Genomic DNA, 21,467 nt, shown 5'->3' on the forward strand with positions numbered 1-21,467 from the left:
AATAAATTCATAATCAGATGAATACTTATCGGAATCAAATGACCTTTAGATCAATTCTACACCTCTTGATGAGAGGGATCCAAGAAAAATATCAGCTGTCATAAATAAGAGGACCCACATGGAGTTTGGCCCTAGTTACCAATTTTAACACTTCCTCTCAACTAGGGAGAACTCCATCCGTTGATCCATATGTCTGACTGTACTATCTCTACCATCAGTGCCCTGCACTGCTCCGCTCTGCTATGCTTTTCTCTACTCTGCTCTGTTGAATTATGAAGAAGAAGAATTGATCGAGAATGTCTCATACCATTCTCTACTGACCCGAAGTCAGTTTTATTGATCCCAGATCAATATCACAAGAGAGTGTCTCAAACCACTCATACTGATCCTAGATCATTGGAGGTCATCCTAGCATAGGGAGTACAGTAGATACGATGATGCGTCCATCGATACTACTACTATGGTCCCTAACCCCATTTCCTTGCTCATTGGCCAGATGAGAGGTACTTCCCATGAGTCCTAGACTACATGGGTTGGATGCCTTGACAAGAGAACCATTCATCCTATCCCTAAGTCACCACAGGGTATCACAGGGGCAAACTGAGCCATTCACCCTGTACACAATGCACCATTAGGGGAGTGTGAGTCGCCCTATGGTCGCTTGTTGCTCCAATAAGTATCCCAAGCCCCCTAGAGCTCCCAGAGCTCAATGCATGCATCATGCAAGACCCTCATAAGAAGGTCTCTCAATGACTCCAAGTCATTTGGGAAAGTCACAAATTTGACCTTTCCCTGGGGCTTTGACAGAATGTCTGTGACCTGTACATCAGTCTCAATGCGATAGAGCCTCCTCGCTCATCGACGTACCATATCCCAGATAAGGTAGTATCTGATGTCTATATACTAGAGCAATCATAGAATACAGGATTCCTCATTAATCGAATCCCCCCCTGGTTGACACAGAGGATCCAGTGGTATCCATAATGTGTACAAATAGCTCGCTGAAGAGCTTCCGCAACCAAGTAGCTTCACACGAGATCATACTCATAGCTATGTATTCGGTCTCAGCACTGCTTATAGCAACCAACTTTTGCTTCTTGCTCATCCAGGATATCGAACATAACCCAAAGAGAACCAGCACTCGAAAGTGCTCTTGCGATCCTCCACACTGCCTGCCTAGTCAACATTTGAATAATCATGTAGCTTTATGTTTCTAGCAGTGTATCTCAATCCATGAGAGATTGTGCCCTGGAGATATCTCAGAAGATTCTTGGCACCAATCCAATGTGGCTAAACCATATATGAGCTCACCATGCTAACTGCAAAAAATATATCCAGATGGAAATTCACCAAGAACATCAATGCAAATGAGTTTATGAAACTTAGAGGCATTTCCCAAATTTGGTCCAACAACACCACCATATAACTTTTGAAAGTTAATCTCCATCGAGGTAGTTGCGGGCTTGTTGTTCACCATTTCAAATTCGGAATCCAACTCCCTCTTACTTCTGCAAATGAGAGGGTCTGCACCTGTTAGAAATAGGTCGTTTTCAGAAGGTGCTGGTATGAGAGGTCTATCATCCACAACCTTCGAGCAATGGTTTGGATCGGCTTCACTCCTAGTGAATCTCAACTTCATCAGACAACTATCAATCCTCTCATACTATCCCCTGGGGCGTTTTGCTTCAAGCCATAGAGGGCTTTCTTCCACCTGAGATTCCTGATCATGAATCTCAAACTCCTCTGGTTGTTCCAAACCTGTGGACCTGCTACATGAGGGGAATAGTCCCCTTGTAAGATTTTCCTTCGGTACATCTCAGACATGTACCTTCATGCTCTTCTTGAATTCAGGCATCCGAGTCACCATCTGACTCACATCAGGTAAGACCCCATAAGTAGACCTCCGGTGCTATAGATGAGATGTGACAACTAACATGGTCCCCAATGGACTTCCAACAACTTGATACAACCCTGAACTCAAAAGTATTGAAAATTCCATTTTCAAATACGTACCTTTCCATCAATGAATGCCACCTTGAAACCTTTGACTTCTATTGCCGAAATGGACACCAGGTTCTTCTTGCGATCAGGTACACAAAAGAGAATTTTGTAAGTGAATCGAGTTACCCTCATTCAATTGAGGGGTAACATTCCCTACACCCTTTCTGGGATAGGTGGCATCGGCTTCAAGTATAATCCCACGATTGTTTCCATCTCTACTAAATTGGAGAGAGCACCCTTCTATCCGATGAAGTGCCTTGAAGCACTACAATCAATAAGTCAGATTCCCAAAGAATCTGAAAGAGAGGGCCAATACAAGATAATGCTTCTTTATCTTATCAGAAACAACATTTGATTCTTCATACCTGAGGTTCCTTGCTTCCTTTGAAGAGTCGACCGTTTCCTTGATGACCTGCATTACCTGTCATTCCTTTGATCATTGAAGATGTCCCTGGAATGATTGTTATCATCATCAAGTGATGTGTCCTTGCCATTCAGACACTCCTTCGCATAATGGCCAAACTTATTTACAAACAAGGCATCTACCTTTTCTTCCACCCTTAGATCTGGACTTCCCAATGAAGTGATCTTTAGGTAGGCCATCAAAAGCTTCCACTGCGCCATTCTGATAATATTCTCTGCTTCGATTTCACCCTTGGTGAATTTGAAGAGGGATGAGGAATCCATTGATCCTTTTGTCCTTTCCCAACTGTCTTCAGTGATTTCTCTTTCACTCTTGCTTGGGCATTGTCTTCACCTCAACTCTGATACATGTTAATTTTAGGTATGTTCTATGCTTAGATAAATTTATTTCAATTTTCATAGTTAGTTCAATATCTTTTCCAGATTAGCAATCACATCAGCATTAGAGTAAACTGCATATAGAACATAAACATAAATTGCAAAAGACAAGCCAAGAAAAGAGGACACAAGATGTGGCGCTAGCCAGGGACAAACCCCAATGTGGGGAAACCCTTGATCAATTCTTCTTATATGTTCTTCAATAGTTCAGCAGAGAGAGAGAGAGATAGTACATTTACAACAAACGTCAACACTTTGACTTATCCAAATAAGAGCATAGATCATCTCTAAGAAGATGATACATGATATCAGTTGAAGACATGTTGCTTCAACTGATTCTCCAAGGTTACTCCTTCACCTATCATTGTGCTACATCCATTGTTTTAAAAAACGGCCGAGTAGACTCTGACTTGGCCGAGTTAGACCGAGTGAATGCTTGGCCGGGTCGGCTCGGTGGCTGAAATGGAACGACTACCTGGGTTGTTACCGAGCCAGTCATTGACTCGGTCGACTCGGTAATGACTCGGTTGACTCGGTAACAACTCGACCAGCTCGACTCTTTGACAAAAATCCTGAAGCACATTTGTCAAATGTTGTTCTGCCTCCTACATATCAATGGTTGGGTTTTCGTTTATTGCATATTTATAGCCCTAAAGTAATCTATCACTGTTAGAAAGTTTTGAAAATTACAAGGTCGAAGTATGGTTATCCTAGTGGCATGAATTAGAAAACTGAAACAATGCATTGAGCCATACAATGTTTTGAAAAAGGCAAACATTCTAGCAATGGAATAATAAATTATTGAATAAATATTTATGTCTAATTGTTCTGGAGCTTGACCAAAATTAAATCAAGGGTTTTGAGACTTCATTAGGGGCAGAGAATTGGTATTAGTGTTGTTGTAGTCTAGTGATTGTCCTTAGGCTGAGGTAGAAAAGAATCTTAGCATTGGTGGCTAAGTATGAACTTTGTATTGGACAGTGCACTGGGTGCCATTTTGATATAATGGATATATTCATGAGCCTACTTTGATCACATGTTGGTATTATTGTTGTCACTGAAATCAAACCGGCCAAGTCGATACCGAGTTGGAGTCAGAGTCGACCCTCAGCGTTTTAAAACATTGGCTACATATCGTCATCATGCTGCACCCATCATCATAATGCTGGATCTGATGACCATGCCGTACACATCATACTGTTGCACCATGCTTGCCTTGCTGTCCATGCTTGTTGCTGTCCCATGTGCCTTTGCTGTAACATGCTAGTCATTGTTGTCCTATGTGGCATACAGCTGTCCCACTGTTCATTCCAAGTTTGCTTGCTGTCCCGTGCATCATGGCTGCACTAGTCACCTTGTTGTCCCATGCATTTTAGCTGCACTAGTCACCTTGCTGTCCCATACATTTTAGCTGCACTAGTTAGCTTGTTGTCCCATACATTTGCTACACTAATGCTGCTTTTACTGCTACTTATATGGTGACTGGTTAGGGCATCTGGCAGCCCTTACACACCCAGCTATCCATCCACAAACAACAGTATATTGCTGTTATTCTCCTTGGCCTGGTTGCTTGCCTATTGTGCTCTTAACCGTCCTATCCCCACGCTGTCCCTACAACCCTTTCATGCTGTCTAGAGCAATCTCCATGATGTCCCTTTGATCCTTCATGATGCGACTAAGGCTCCGCTGTCCACACAACTCTTCACGTTGTCTAGGGCAGGCTCTACGCTGTCCCTTTGACCCTTCACATCAGCGTCCTCCTTCTTCTTGAGCTACCTTAGGATAGCGCTTTGTTAGGGCTACCTTTAGGTCTTAGTGAGGGCTGCCTTTAGGTCTGTGTTAGGGCAGCCTTTAGGTCTACGTTTTAGTAGGGACCAGCGTATAGGTTTAGGGCTCCTTCTTGATAGTGTTAGGGATTTTCTTCATGACTACGTCCTCTAGATTAGGGAAACGTATTTCTTCTTGACTGCAGCTAGGGCAGCCTCTTATTCTCCAACATCTAGGGCTTCCACTCCTAGATTTCTCTTCCACTAAAACCCAAGACAAGTGGAGAGAAATCAAGATAGAAGTGTGTGAGAAATGACTCTCAAGTCATCTCCTTTTATACTAAAATGTTGAGCACATGTGGGGTTTATTTGGTTGCTGGCCGACCTTGACGAATTGTCTTATAACACAAATAAATTCATAACTCCATGAATACTTATCGGAATCGGATGATCTTTAGATCAATCCCACCTCTCGATGAGAGGGATCCAAGAAAAATTACAGCTGCCATAAATAAGATGACCCACATAGAGTTTGGCCCTAGTTGCTAATTTTAACAGATTGCCACATGCTTGCAACCACATCATACCAGCTATGCACCTTCACAAAACTTAAGTTAGCACCTCTTCTTTTATTTATACAAGATATATATTTATATATATTAAACTACTCTTCAGTCATCCTCTAGTTCTAAATTTCTAATCTATAAATGTGATAAGAAAACTGGTGAACACATTTTCATATCTTAAGCTGCCCATGGTATATGTACAGGGTTTTAGGGATAATCTTGGGGAAAAAAGAGTAAATTAGTCAAAAGAAGAGTAGGTGATTTCACAACAAAAAACTCAATTTTATAGTTCATCAGCTACATTGATTGGGACCGTGGATTGTTACTATATTAAACTACTCTTCAGTCATCCTCTAGTTCTAAATTTCTAATCTATAAATGTGATAAGAAAACTGGTGAACACATTTTCATATCTTAAGCTGCCCATGGTATATGTACAGGGTTTTAGGGATAATTTTAGGGAAAAAAGAGTAAATTAGTCAAAAGAAGAGCAGGTGATTTCACAACAAAAAACTCAATTTTATAGCTCATCAGCTACATTGATTGGGACCGTGGATTGTTACTCTCTTTGAGGGTTTTAACCATGTAAAAACATTGGTGTTGTGATTATTGATCTGGTTGTGTGAGTAGTTATTGAAGGTGTTCGTGTTGTATGGAATACCCTGTTTACTCAAACATGGTATTAGAGCTCGTTGGAAGAATTGTTCTTGTTGGTGATTGAGATCTTAAGCATGTGTTGTTGCATTTATGAGATTTGCTATTTTTGTATTGTTTTAGCTTGAACGGATTATTCCATTGCACTGAAACACTATTGTAAGTTAAGAACGTCTTTTGCTTCAGTTGAAAAGGTGTCTATTTTTCCGAGATACAATATTTTTGTTCAGATCCAGAGGTAAACAGTGCAAATACAACTTTGATTGATTTTTTATGTATTTATTTAAAAATATTTGTTATAGAGTTCTTCTTTTAGTATTTTATTTATATTCCCGATTTGCTACTCTTTCTAGTCCGTGTATGCTCTTTGCCCTTGCACTCTCTGACATCGTGTAAAATTAGAAATAGAGTGGAATGTGTTTTCTTGATTCGTATGCTTTTTTCAGCGCACCTTATGTGGTCTTGGCAAATCAGAAACAATGAGAAAACTTGCATTTTCTGGGTAAGCTAAATGAGATTTAACCCAATTGTTGTTGAGAATGGATTTTTTTTGTTTTTTTTGGATGGGTACATTTTTTTACTAAGCACGCACTTGAGTTAATTTTATTAATGCAAAAGAAAATATTTTACATCAAGGAGTTTTCACAGTGAATCTGTTATCACATACAAAATTCCAATGCCAAATGTCCTACATTTGTTTGATGGTAAAGGTCGGTGCTAGTCTAAGTTTTTCATAGCACAGAAACCTCGGTTTAGGTGATTTCGTAGCAGAAAACACCAATTTTGCACTAACTGCGCTACGAAATGGGGAATTCATGCTGATCGGTAGCAGACCTTACCCAGCTGTCATGTTTATAAAAATCCATTAGGTTTGCATTAACAGTTGTCAGCTTATTAGTTTTTTTTAGTACCCCAGCAGATGGTGTTTCATTAGGTTTATCTGGAGCACTCTTTCCTTGGAAGAAGCCTTCTGTGGTAAGCAGTGGAATCAATAAGGGATTCAGAATTATTGGGCAAAGCACATCGCGCTTGACTTCAAATTGGCAACCTGTGACTCTACATCGACATTTGGCAGGGAAGTACATGTCCAAGGAACAGAGCAAAACAGATTGGCAAGCGATTTCTGTGTTTTCATCTTCAGATGTTGATATTCCTCGGTTGATGCAATACAATGATATAAAAAAAAATCAACTATTCTGTAGCACTTTGCATGTGTGTCCTATATGCTTCAATGAATATCCAGGGACTGAGTTTGTCAAATTACGATGCCAACATATCTTCTGCTGGAAGTGTATGGAAACATATTCCCATGTTCATGCGAAGGTTGGTACCATCAACAAGCTAAATTGTCCAGATCCTAAGTGTGAAGTTTCTATTCCACCTAGCCTACTGAAGAAACTTCTTTTGGATGAGGCATTTGAAAGATAGGAATCCTTGCTGTTACAAAAGACATTAGATTCAATGAGGGATCATTACTGCGCTTTGTGTCATAAAGTTGTGCGACGCAGCTCTGAACATTACGGACCACAAGGGTGTAAACAGCATACGGCAGAATGACAAATATAAATATAGTCCTGTGTGAAAAAGTAGAGTCTTTCACTTGTCAATTTTGGCCTTTCAGGCACAGGGGCATCCAGATATTTGTCTTGTTAGGTTATGGCATTGGTCTTCCTGGCATTATCTAATCGCCTAGAGGAATCGTTGCATTTTTCAAGTGATCTACAGAAATAAAGCCTTGGTATCCAGCTAGCATAACTGAGTCAAGCTGCTTCTGTTGCAGGTGCAGCTCACCGTCTTAAGTTATGAAGGAAGATATTGAGAATGTAGTAGCTGTTCATTGTAAAGCTGGCATGGCTAGAACAGGGCTCATGATATCGAGTTTTCTTCTTTACCTCAAGTTCTACCCCACTGCTGAAGAATACATTGCTTATTACAACCAGAAATGGTGTATAGATGGCAAGGGTCTTGTTCTTTCAAGCCAAATTCGCTATGTAAAATATTTTGAATAAGTTCTCACATATTTCAATGGTGAAGTTCAACCTGGCAGGAGATGAATACTTCGGAGATTCCGCCTTCATAAATGCCCTTACTGGGTTCGACCATCTATTACAGTATCTGATCATAATGGAGTTCTCTTTCAACAAAGAAGCATCCAAGGACAGAGGATATTGAATGCTCAAGGGCACGAGCACTGCAACTAACAAAGAGGTGCTTTCTGTATTCATCATTGAAGGCAATTGACTTTGGGCTGTCTATCTTTTTCAAACCTGGTTAGGTGTTCACTGATGTGGTTGGAAGCCCATACTATGTTGCCCCGGAAGTGTTATGCAAACGCTATGGTTCAGAGGTAGATGTGTGGATAGTCGGGGTCATCCTATACATCTTACTCAGCGGTGTTCCACCATTTTGGGCAGAAAAACAGCACGGAATTTTCGATGCTGTTATACGAGGTCATATTGATTTTGATTCAGAACCCTGGCCCACAATTCCTGAGAGTGCCAAGGATCTTATCAGAAAGATGCTTACTTCAAAATCATCTGAGCGCCTGACTGCTCATGGAGTTCTATGTCATCCGTGGATATGTAAAGATGGTGTCACTCCAGATCAAGCTTTGGATCCAGCTGTATTAACTCGATTCAAGCAATTTTCCGCAATGAATAAATTGAAGAAGATGACACTTATGGTAATAGCCGAAAGCTTGTCAGAGGAAGAGATTGCAGGTTTGAAAGAGAAAGGTCTCTATTTGGCATCCTATTCTTCCACCTGGATGCTTTTATGTCGGTGATATTGCAGTTCCAGGATATGTTCCGCTAGGTTGTATTGTAAGTAAGAGTACAATGAAACCTGAGGAAACTACTTTATTACGATGTGTTCGTAGTGATTTGGTAAGTGGAGATCAGTTTCCTGATAACAGCATTTGGGACACAACTGAAATTAAACATACGAGAGAAGGTTTCGAGCACGGAGGGTCAACATCTGCTGCAAAAGACATGTTCTCATCCTCAGCATTTTACATGTGTCTTCTGTTGGACCCAACTGATATGGTTGGCATGTCACATAATCTATGAGCCCCAGTTTTTGTGGATTCATTGCGTCCAATTTCTCCAGGTTCTTCAGATATGATGTTGAATAGCCTTGTCAGGGTAGGGGATGGAATTTGTTCAACAGAAATGCCCTCTTCTGTTCTGAATAGCGGTATATGTGAGGGTGCAGGATGTGTTCAAGAGGCCTCTGAGTTTCAGCACAGCGATGAGATGTTGCAATACTGTAAACCTGTTATTCATGATTTAAAGATCGACCGTCAGGATGGTAGATCCGTTCCTGATATGTTGAATTTGACATTTGATGAGAAAGCAGTTAATTTGAAGGTGGAAGTTTTGAGTGTGCAGGCAGAAAGTCCAATTTCTGAGTGTTTGTTCTATGAACCCCCTCGTCTGCCTAGCTTGGATTTTCCATTTATTAACTGTGATCTTATAAATTCATGTAGCCATTTTCAGCAGGCATACAGCCCTCTTGGTGTTCGGCAAATGATAATGTCATCAGGGTGGGCAACATGACAAGGAGGAGGCCAGTGCAGTAGACCATGACAGTTTTCTGTCACATGGTTCATTAGATGAAAAGGAGAATTCATTGAAGGATACCTCCAGTGCAGATTTTCAGATTTCCTTTCCTAAAGATGGAGTTTCTTTGCCGTCAAGCAAAAAACCAATTATTGTATCCCCACCATATTGTTTAAAAGAAAAAAGTACAGTGCCTGGAAAATTCCAAGGAGAAACAGTTATTGTATGCTTTTGAAGGTACAAACTATACATAAGTTAAAAATGGGTGTAGTGTGGATATTGGTGTTGTAGGTAATCATCAATCTGACATTAGAGGAAGTGGCAAAGATGAAATACACAAGGTGATGCATTCAATCGAGTTTTGAGAATGTGAAAACAGGCGGGATTCTTGTTGAGCAAAATATGAATAGTCCACTGTTCTGTACAAGTGGAAATAATTCATATTAAATTTGCAGCATGAGTTACTCTCCTTTAACTCCAAAAACACTTTTTGGCAGAAGATCAGAGATACCTGCAAAACGAACATACCACAAATGTGAAATGCAGGAAGGAATCATTTCATAGCTGCCAGCCCTGTTTTTGGTGGCAATCAAGAGGGAACTATATTAGCACATCCCCTTGCACCCGAAGAGAAGATGCCTATACAATTTGCACGTGGGGTACTAGCCAAATTCATACAGTTATATTTGGAACAGTGAATGGTGTTATTGGTGTCATTGCATCTTTTCCTCGGGAGAAATATCTCTTTCATGAAAAGTTGCAAGCAAATCTTGTCAAAATGATCAAGGGAGTAAGGTGCTTAAGCCATGAAAGGAAAACTGTGTTTTTGAAATTACACAGCAGTTTCGTAGCACGCTACGAAACTGCTGTAGGTGATGATTTTAACACAGACAGGCAGTTTTGTATTATGAGCGGGAGTTTTGCATACAAGGAACTTTTGCCTGCACACATGCTCATCGATGCAGCCTACAACACATCAAGAACGTGGCAGTGTTCCATATTTTGGGTCATTAAAGGCTAGAAAACATGTTGTTGTACATTCGAGCAATTTGAGGAGAACTGGAACCGAGAAACAAGGGACATCTCCTAACACTACTGAGTAGTTAAATATTCAGCGTTCAAGGTCGATATGGAGTATTAAACATCCAGCTCAGCCAAATTGAAAAAGAGACCAGGTGTCAAAGAACAAGGAGAAGTCATTATGCATAGAAAATAGAGTTAAAGTCATAGTTAATTTAGAACTCTTTAAAAACTCCAGTCAGCACTTTAGTTGTATTTATTAGTTAGTTCAATAGCTGATAGGTGTTAGTAGAGGTAGTTATCGACTCCCCTCATGCTGGAGGAGGAATCTCGAATTAGTTAGAATAAGGATTCTATATATAGCTGAAACAGCAATGTAACAAGGGTTGGAGATTTTATAAAACAGAGTATTGTTTTGGCTTATTTAGAAAGACAGAGTTCAGTAATATAATAGAACTGCTTTTCTTCTCAGGATTCATAAAGTGTTTCTATGTTCAAGATGTATGGTTTTGCTTTATCCCTGATCTATTTTACAGTTGCATAAATGTGTAATCACTCAGAATTCACTTATGTTGCTCTGATTTCCTGTACACATTCATGAACTGTGGTTTTATAAGAGTTGTGTTTTGAACATTTAAATGCCACATGCCCTGACTTCTATGTAAAAGTTGTATCATTATTTGCTGAAGCCTTATTGACTCCATAGGCCCAATGGAAACTTATGTAATGTTTGTCCAACCATCATATTTATCAATATTATTTCGCAAGAGTTAGCCCTCTTACTTTTTAATAGTCAAAATCAATAACCCTTTGAGAGAGCCCTCTCAGGGTAAGGAGGCTAAGCCTTAGTCAAAGATTGGTTTGAAACAGTTACTTGAAGTCTTCCTGGTCTGCAGCCTTCCAGGGCTTGATTTTGAGATAACATTTTTGGTGCGTCTGCCGGGAGCCTGAAGATTACTCATTCTCGAAATTATGAAGCTGAACTTCTGAAGGTAGCAGGACCTCAGAAGGTTTTTGAGGCTGCAAATCTACCTTGGCGACTCCATTGCTGAAGAATTCAAAATTCATACATTCATGGTGATTCCACTGGAGTTATGAAGGACCCAGATGCTACCATTCTTGTTTCAAGGTATGCATGCATAAATTTTTCAGGAATTCATGGTTTCCCAAATCATTTTCCCAAGGATGCGTATTTTCTAAGGAATGGTCCAAAATTCAACGGAGAGGATTTGAGTTTAACTTTGAAGCATATATCAGATTTTTGTGATTTTACAGAGCTTCTTAGAGTTAAACATGAGGATGTTTGCATTATGTTGTTCTATGATTCATTTCAAGGGAAATGTAAACAGTGGGTTGAAAGCTTTCCTGCCAAATCCATTAAGTCATTTGAAGACCTGTGGCTTATGTTTTTGGAGGAATGGATAGATAGATCAGATGTGGTGGTAAACTCTCCTACAATTCAAGGTTTCAAACAATGGAATGATGATCATATTAATGAAGAAATAGGTGAAAGTTTTTCTTTGTCCTTGTCTTCGTATCTAAAATCATTTGAGTGCAAGGCAGAGGATAAGATGAAATTTTTGGATGAAGTTGCTAAAGACATTGAGAAAGACATTGAAGGTTTACAAGGTCAAATTCAGGCATATAGTTTTCATAATCATGATCATTATTTTCAGCAGCTTTCTATGGCAGAACACAAGGAGAGAGTGTTGCTTCCTTTCTCTTTCACGATTGAGGAAGAGTACACTGCTGTTGAAGATCAGTTTGCACAACCAGAAAGTTACGAGAACCATGTATTCTAGGATCCTATAGCTGACTACATGGAAGAGTTTTACTCTCCAGTGTTTCAGTTTTTCTATGAAGATCAGAGGCAATTTCAATGGCAGCAGTCATCACAATATCATAGTGGCTCTGAACTCCGATGCAGTCAAAAAACTCAAATATCAGATAAGACAAATGATTGGCTGCATTGGAAATTTCACATTGATTGAGCTGAAAGAGGTTTGAATTGTTAGGGTAGGTAGGTAGGAAAATGCAAATAAGCTCAAGATTGACTGAGCATTTTTTCAGTAGATGTAGATTTCTTTCTCATACAGTGATCGTCAAGCTTAAGCCCGAGGTGAAGGCTCAAGGAACTTAAAGAAGATGTTTGTCAAATAAATTTTACAAGGCACTGGAACTGCAGGTTCTTAGTGTACCACAAGGGCACACTATCCCAAGTGGAGCCACTATTATCACTGACAAAATTCCAATGCCAAATGTCCTACATTTGTTTGATGGTAAAGGTCGGTGCTAGTCTAAGTTTTTCATAGCACAGAAACCTCGGTTTAGGTGATTTCATAGCGGAAACCACCAATTTTGCACTAACTGCGCTACGAAATGGGGAATTCATGCTGATCGGTAGCAGACCTTACCCAGCTGTCATGTTTATAAAAATCCATTGGGTTTGCATTAACAGTTGTCAGCTTATAAGTTTTTTTTAGTACCCCAGCAGATGGTGTTTCATTAGGTTTATCTGGAGCACTCTTTCCTTGGAAGAAGCCTTCTGTGGTAAGCAGTGGAATCAATAAGGGATTCAGAATTACTGGGCAAAGCACATCGCGCTTGACTTCAAATTGGCAACCTGTGACTCTACATTGACATTTGGCAGGGAAGTACATGTCCAAGGAACAGAGCAAAACAGATTGGCGAGCGATTTTTGTGTTTTCATCTTCAGATGTTGATATTCCTCGGTTGATGCAATACAATGATATAAAAAAAAAATCAACTATTCTGTAGCACTTTGCATGTGTGTCCTATATGCTTCAATGAATATCCAGGGACTGAGTTTGTCAAATTACGATGCCAACATATATTCTGCTGGAAGTGTATGGAAACATATTCACATGTTCATGCGAAGGTTGGTACCGTCAACAAGCTAAATTGTCCAGATCCTAAGTGTGAAGTTTCTATTCCACCTAGCCTACTGAAGAAACTTCTTTTGGATGAGGCATTTGAAAGATAGGAATCCTTGCTGTTTCAAAAGACATTAGATTCAATGAGGGATCATTACTGCGCTTTGTGTCATAAAGTTGTGCGACGCAGCTCTGAAAATTACGGACCACGAGGGTGTAAACAGCATATGGCAGAATGACAAATATAAATATAGTTCTATGTGAAAAAGTAGAGTCTTTCACTTGTCAATTTTGGCCTTTCAGGCACAGGGGCATCCAGATATTTGTCTTGTTAGGTTATGGCATTGGTCTTCCTGGCATTATCTAATCACCTAGAGGAATCGTTGCATTTTTCAAGTGATCTATAGAAATAAAGCCTTGGTATCCAGCTAGCATAACTGAGTCAAGCTGCTTCTGTTGCAGGTGCAGCTCACCGTCTTAAGTTATGAAGGAAGATATTGAGAATGTAGTAGTTGTTCATTGTAAAGCTGGCATGGCTAGAACAGGGCTCATGATATCGAGTTTTCTTCTTTACCTCAAGTTCTACCCCACTACTAAAGAATCCATTGCTTATTACAACCAGAAACGGTGTATAGATGGCAAGGGTCTTGTTCTTTCAAGCCAAATTCGCTATGTAAAATATTTTGAATGAGTTCTCACATATTTCAATGGTGAAGTTCAACCTGGCAGGAGATGAATACTTCGGGGATTCCGCCTTCATAAATGCCCTTACTGGGTTCGACCATCTATTACAGTATCTGATCATAATGGAGTTCTCTTTCAACAAAGAAGCATCCAAGGACAGAGGATATTGAATGCTCAAGGGCACGAGCACTGCAACTAACAAAGAGGTGCTTTCTGATATTCATCATTGAAGGCAATTGACTTTGGGCTGTCTGTCTTTTTCAAACCTGGTCAGGTGTTCACTGATGTGGTTGGAAGCCCATACTATGTTGCCCCGGAAGTGTTATGCAAACGCTATGGTTCAGAGGCAGATGTGTGGACAGCCGGGTCATCCTATACATCTTACTCAGCGGTGTTCCACCATTTTGGGCAGAAAAACAACATGAAATTTTCGATGCTGTTATACGAGGTCATATTGATTTTGATTCAGGACCCTGGCCCACAATTTCTGAGAGTGCCAAGGATCTTATCAGAAAGATGCTTACTTCAAAATCATCTGAGTGCCTGACTGCTCATGGAGTTCTATGTCATCCGTGGATATGTAAAGATGGTGTCGCTCCAGATCAAGCTTTGGATCTAGCTGTATTAACTCGATTCAAGCAATTTTCCGCAATGAATAAATTGAAGAAGATGACACTTATGGTAATAGCCGAAAGCTTGTCAGAGGAAGAGATTGCAGGTTTGAAAGAGAAAGGTCTCTATTTGGCATCCTATTCTTCCACCTGGATGCTTTTATGTCGGTGATATTGCAGTTCCAGGATATGTTTCGCTAGGTTGTATTGCAAGTAAGAGTACAATGAAACCTGAGGAAACTACTTTATTACGATGTGTTCGTAGTGATTTGGTAAGTGGAGGTCAGTTTCCTGATAACATCATTTGGGACACAACTGAAATTAAACATACGAGAGAAGGTTTCGAGCACGGAGGGTCAACATCTGCTGCAAAAGACATGTTCTCATCCTCAGCATTTTACACGTGTCTTCTGTTGGACCCAACTGATATGGTTGGCATGTCACATAATCTATGAGCCCCAGTTTTTGTGGATTCATTGCGTCCAATTTCTCCAGGTTCTTCAGATATGATGTTGAATAGCCTTGTCAGGGTAGGGGATGGAATTTGTTCAACAGAAATGCCCTCTTCTGTTCTGAATAGCGGTATATGTGAGGGTGCAGGATGTGTTCAAGAGACCTCTGAGTTTCAGCACAGCGATGAGATGTTGCAATACTGTAAACCTGTTATTCATGATTTAAAGATCGACCGTCAGGATGGTAGATCCGGTCCTGATATGTTGAATTTGACATTTGATGAGAAAGCAGTTAATTTGAAGGTGGAAGTTTTGAGTGTGCAGGCAGAAAGTCCAATTTCTGAGTGTTTGTTCAATGAACCCCCTCGTCTCCCTAGCTCGGATTTTCCATTTATTAACTGTGATCTTATAAATTCATGTAGCCATTTTCAGCAGGCATACAGCCCTCTTGGTGTTCGGCAAATGATAATGCCATCAGGGTGGGCAACATGACAAGGAGGAGGCCAGTGCAGTAGACCATGACAGTTTTCTGTCACATGGTTCATTAGATGAAAAGGAGAATTCATTGAAGGATACCTCCAGTGCAGATTTTCAGATTTCCTTTCCTGAAGATGGAGTTTCTTTGCCGTCAAGCAAAAAACCAATTATTGTATCCCCACCATATTGTTTAAAAGCAAAAAGTACAGTGCCTGGAAAATCCAAGGAGAAACAGTTATTGTATGCTTTTGAAGGTACAAACTATACAGAAGTTAAAAATGGGTGTAGTGTGGATATTGGTGTTGTAGGTAATCATCAATCTGACATTGGACGAAGTGGCAAAGATGAAATACACAAGGCGAGCATTCAATCGAGTTTTGAGAATGTGCAAACAGGCGAGATTCTTGTTGAGCAAAATATGAATAGTCCACTGTTCTGTACAAGTGGAAATAATTCATATTAAATTTGCAGCATGAGTTACTCTCCTTTAACTCCAAAAACACTTTTTGGTAGAAGATCAGAGATACCTGCAAAACGAAAAGATCACAAATGTGAAATACAAGAAGGAATCATTTCATAGCTGCCAGCCCTGTTTTTGGTGGCAATCAAGAGGGAACTATATTAGCACATCCCCTTGCACCCAAAGAGAAGATGCCTATACAATTTGCACATGGGGTACTAGCCAAATTCATACAGTTATATTTGGAACAGTGAATGGTGTTATTGGTGTCATTGCATCTTTTCCTCGGGAGAAATATCTGTTTCATGAAAAGTTGCAAGCAAATCTTGTCAAAATGATCAAGGGAGTAAGGTGCTTAAGCCATGAAAGGAAAACTGTGTTTTTGAAATTACACAGCAGTTTCATAGCGCGCTACGAAACTGCTGTAGGTGATGATTTTAACACAGACAGGCAGTTTTGTATTATGAGCGGGAGTTTTGCATACAAGGAACTTTTTCCTGCACACATGCTCATCGATGCAGCCTACAACACATCAAGAACGTGGCAGTGTTCCATATTTTGGGTCATTAAAGGCTAGAAGACATGCTGCTGTACATTCGAGCAATTTGAGGAGAACTGGAACCGAGAAACAAGGGACATCTCCTAACACTACTGAGCAGTTAAAGATTCAGCGTTCAAGGTCGATATGGAGTATTAAACATCCAGCTCAGCCAAATTGAAAAAGAGACCAGGTGTCAAATAACAAGGAGAAATCATTATGCATAGAAAATAGAGTTAAAGTCATAGTTAATTTAGAACTCTTTAAAAACTCCAGTCAGCACTTTAGTTGTATTTATTAGTTAGTTCAATAGCTGATAGGTGTTAGTAGAGGTAGTTATCGACTCCCCTCATGCTGGAGGAGGAAGCTAGAATTAGTTAGAATAAGGATTCTATATATAGCTGAAACAGCAATGTAACAAGGGTTGGAGATTTTATAAAACAGAGTATTGTTTTGGCTTATGTAGAAAGACAGAGTTCAGTAATATAATAGAACTTCTTTTCTTCTCAGGATTCATAAAGTGTTTCTATGTTCAAGATCTATGGTTTTGCTTTATCCCTGATCTATTTTACAGTTGCATAAATGTGTAATCACTCAGAATTCACTTATGTTGCTCTGATTTCCTATACACATTCATGAACTGTAGTTTTATAAGAGTTGTGTTTTGAACATTTAAATGCCACATGCCCTAACTTCTATGTAAAAGCTGTATCATTATTTGCTGAAGCCTTATTGACTCCATAGGCCCAATGGAAACTTATGTAATGTTTGTCCAACCATCATATTTATCACTGTTATTTCGCAAGAGTTAGCCCTCTTACTTTTTAATAGTCAAAATCAATAACCCTTTGAGAGAGCCCTCTCAGGGTAAGGAGGCTAAGCCTTAGTCAAAGATTGGTTTGAAATAGTTACTTGAAGTCTTCCTGGTCTGCAGCCTTCCAGGGCTTGATTTTGAGATAACATAATCATCAACCATGACTCTCCATGCTCTTTAAATAGAGATCATAGACCAATTGGGTGTTGATCCATGGATCAATAACTGTAAGTATCGAGGAGAACATGAACCATCAAATCACTCTATGTCTAGAACATATCGTGACTGTTAAATTACAATGCAACTAATGCATACTTAAGAAACACATTACGAAACACACTTTTACCTAATAGACACGTTACACCAAGTTGATCTTAACTCATAAGTCTCTAAATATCCTAACATCCCCCTGAAGAACAACTTGGGATAGAATTGGAGGATTTACAAATGTGACAAAATAGCAGAAGGAATGGGGTATTGGATCATATCCCCCCTTAATGACAACTTCGCTTCTGTGAGAGTCTTTGTGAAAATGTTTACAACTTGATTTTCTATAAGTCAAAAGAGCCCTTTGAATAAGTTAAGCATGAATGAGCTTCCTGATAAAGTGGATTTATAGCCCAATGTGTTTGTTGTGATAATGCTGAATTGTATCTTTGGTGAGCTTAATGGCACTCTGGAGTCTGATTGTGTCACTAGAGGGTGGTTTGATGCTGTTGTTGGAATCCATATTCGGTAATGATTTCTTGAAGCCACAAGAATTTTTGATTTGCATTAACCATTGCTCGATACTTTGCTTATGCTGAGGAAAGAGCAATAGCCTGTGTCTTTTTACAAGACCAAGTGACAGCTCTGGAGATAAGACTGAAAACAAAACCTGTTTTAGACTTCCAATCATTAGGGTCACCGGCCCTATCTGAATCAGTGAAACTGACCAACAAAGAAGTCCCTTCTGAACTTTAATATATCCCAAACTGAACTACTAATTTTACAGGCAATTTTGTCCAAAGATTTGTGATAACCTATTGATTTCTAATTCTATTTGGGAAAAGTAGCCCCACATATGTTGAAGAATCTAGGGCAATTAGGTGTAGTGTGATTCTTCTTGACTTGATAACAATTTGTGAAGCCTTTTTACAAGTTATCTTAGCTTGATCTTCTTCTTATTATTAGTGTGTGTTTCATCAAACTGCTACCAAAAACATAAAGACAAGAACACAAATGTTGGCTCTCTGCTAGGGCCAAAACCTCTCTCTTAGAGAGGAAAACCCTTTGGTAAGTTTCTCTTATTGAAGCTTCTTATTGATCAATGCCAAACCCTAGACCCTTGACTAGGATGTCCTCCAAGCACAAGTCAAGTCCTTCCTCTATTCAGCACTTTGTTCCCGGCACAGACTTCCTCCTTCCGACACTTTGCTTCCAAGCACTCCGTCCTCTTTCTTCGATCTTTGTCTAGAAATAGTCCTTGCTCATGAAATATGCTTCTTCTTTACTTAGAGATGATCTTCACTTATGAAGACACCCTTCCCTTGATCCAACGAGGTTCTTCTTGAGATAGGTATGCAAACTGATGTAACTGAACAACAGCCCTAGTTTTGCCACGTGTGGTAGGAACCCTAGAGAATTAGGGCTCTTTTCCTTCGCTAGAGAGAGAGACTCCTTCGCTAGACTTGGGAGGCCTTGTAGACTTGATTTCTCACCCAAAACAATGATAATTCATGAACTGTTTTCTAGCTGCTGTTATGCCACAGACTTGCCTTCCTTTTCTTCGCTTGTGTGACTGTTTCTAGCCCTAGAAATAGTCCTTTACACCTCAGTCTTCTTCCTCCTTTCTTCGCTTGCCTTGGAGACCCTTAGACTTGCCTTTAGCTTCACTTTCCTTGGCTTCTACCTTCGCTGATTTCAGAGCTTGATTGATGACGTTGAGAGGGAGTGGACAGCCTCTATATATAGAGGACTGTCCCTCCTTTAGGCTGACTTGACTATTTCTTCATTATTTTCTTTGTTTTACTTCTTTTGGAGGACGTTACTGCATGGAGAGGACTTTCCCTTGTCTTGGAGGTATTCCTTTGACCTTATACATAGTGTAACATGCCCTCGAAGGGTCTTATATAAATACATTGACCTTTTGACTTCCTAGAAGCACTTAACCATGTGCTTGACCTACTTCAATGAGCAAGAAACTCATTGACAAATAATATAAAAATAGTATTTCTTTTCTTGAACAAATAAAAATATCAAAACTACATTTATGAAAACTGAACCTATTTACACTTTCTTCAACAACATATTTATGTGTTGAAAAGTTTTATCCAATAATATGTGAGCTAATTTAAGGTTTTTACTATATTTGGAAATTAATTACAACAAAATAAATCAGATTTGTTGAAGACTTAGAGCTAGGGTTTACCCAATAAAACTGCATTCCAACCCTACCGTAGCTCATATTTCATTGTTGGATTGTTGTTCAAGGTTATCTAACACATTCTAACGGTGAGATTTATCTCCTTAAGTGGTTTACATTGCTTATATTTATATTGGAGAATTTTGGTTGAAACCCTAGGGTGATTCACACCCTTTTCATACAAGTTTGTACTATTTTCGAATTTATTTATCATTTGAAATGTATTTCATCATTTCTGGTCTGTTTTCACATGTATATTTCATTTCCCTAGCGAAGACATCCAAGATCCAACATTCAAAGTGTTTTTAGTTACTCTTGGGTCACTTTTCCTTCATCCAAAATTTACATTTTCTGCATTTTCTATCATAAATTAGATTCTGAAAAGTGCGGAGAGTAGCAGGCTTGTCTAATTTATAACATATTATCAAGAGTTAACCCCAGAACATTATTTGTCCTTGCTTTATGTAATAAAACCTCAGTCTTGTGTAGTGAAGCTACTTATGCTCTTGCTTTAAGAGTGATTTCAAAGTGCCAGTTTATATTTTTGTTGTAGCATATCATATATCAGATTTCAACGCTCTTAAATTAGCTCATAAACCTCATTATTAGGTGGTGATTGATGCCCTAGCTTTTTGTTGTATAATCTTAATGTGAAAGTTCCTTAATTGCAATAACTGGAAACTATTCTTCTAATTGATGCAACTTATTTGTCTTAAGTTAATTAGTTTAATGACAAATAATGAATAGCTCACTACTGCAATCTTCACAACAAAATAAATGTGTTGCAGAAAATTAATCTGGAACTGAGAAATTCACGCACACAAATAACACAATTCGTTTTAACTAATGTCCTCAGAAAATCAGTGCAGCAGATGAGGGTTTATGTTATTATTATGCAACAATGAAATTTTGAGTACAATAATCTGGATGTCTCACTTACAATCCTCCAACAAATAATTTAACAAAATTTATGGGAGAGAATTTCTCCCTTTGCAAATCAACTAGCCTACTTTTGCTTGGACGACTTTTCTGCAGAACAATTCGACCTCCCTCTTTCCTGCCTCTTCGACACTAGAAATCTGTTGGGAAATTCCTCTGAAATTCTCTCTACTTCTCTCTCAATCACTGATGCTCCTCCACTGCGTCGAATTTTTCCCTCACTAAATCACTGTGCACTGAGAAGTTCACACTACCTTGATGCTTGCTCCTTCACTTGTGCCTCTCCTCATCCCATCGATCTGCTCTTATTATCTCTCGTTAGAGCTTCAATGATCATGATTAGATCCTCATCAACGACTAAGATCATCTTAGAATCTATCCATGTGAGTCTCTAGAGCATTCTTGATCATCGTCAATTAATTTCCATTAATTAATCAATTTTCCCAAGTTAGACTTAGGTAATTTTTAATTATTGATTAATTAATTTAATTTTGGTGTTTCACAAGCTTTTCTCGTGAAACCTTTTCAGGGTTTTGGAGCATTGTGTTCCTTAACCTCTTAGACACAAATCGAGACTAGAACACTTGTCTGATGATACAAAATCTAACACTCCCTCTTAGTGAGGAACATGTTCTCTCCACCAATACAACTCTCCTGCACCTGGACAATCCTGCTTTGCAGATGTCTGACTGACCTTCTCCACTTCTTCAAGCTGACCAATCTCCTTGTCACTGGGAATCATGAAGAGAACATTGTCCATCATGCTACTATGCAAACTCTGATCTACTCATACTATTGTTGCTACTGCTCTGCCACTATCTTTGCA

Source organism: Pinus tabuliformis, chromosome 9 (genome assembly GCF_031772625.1).
Source record: "Pinus tabuliformis cultivar Carrire ecotype Pingquan chromosome 9, CPIR1, whole genome shotgun sequence".
NCBI lineage: Eukaryota > Viridiplantae > Streptophyta > Pinopsida > Pinales > Pinaceae > Pinus > Pinus tabuliformis.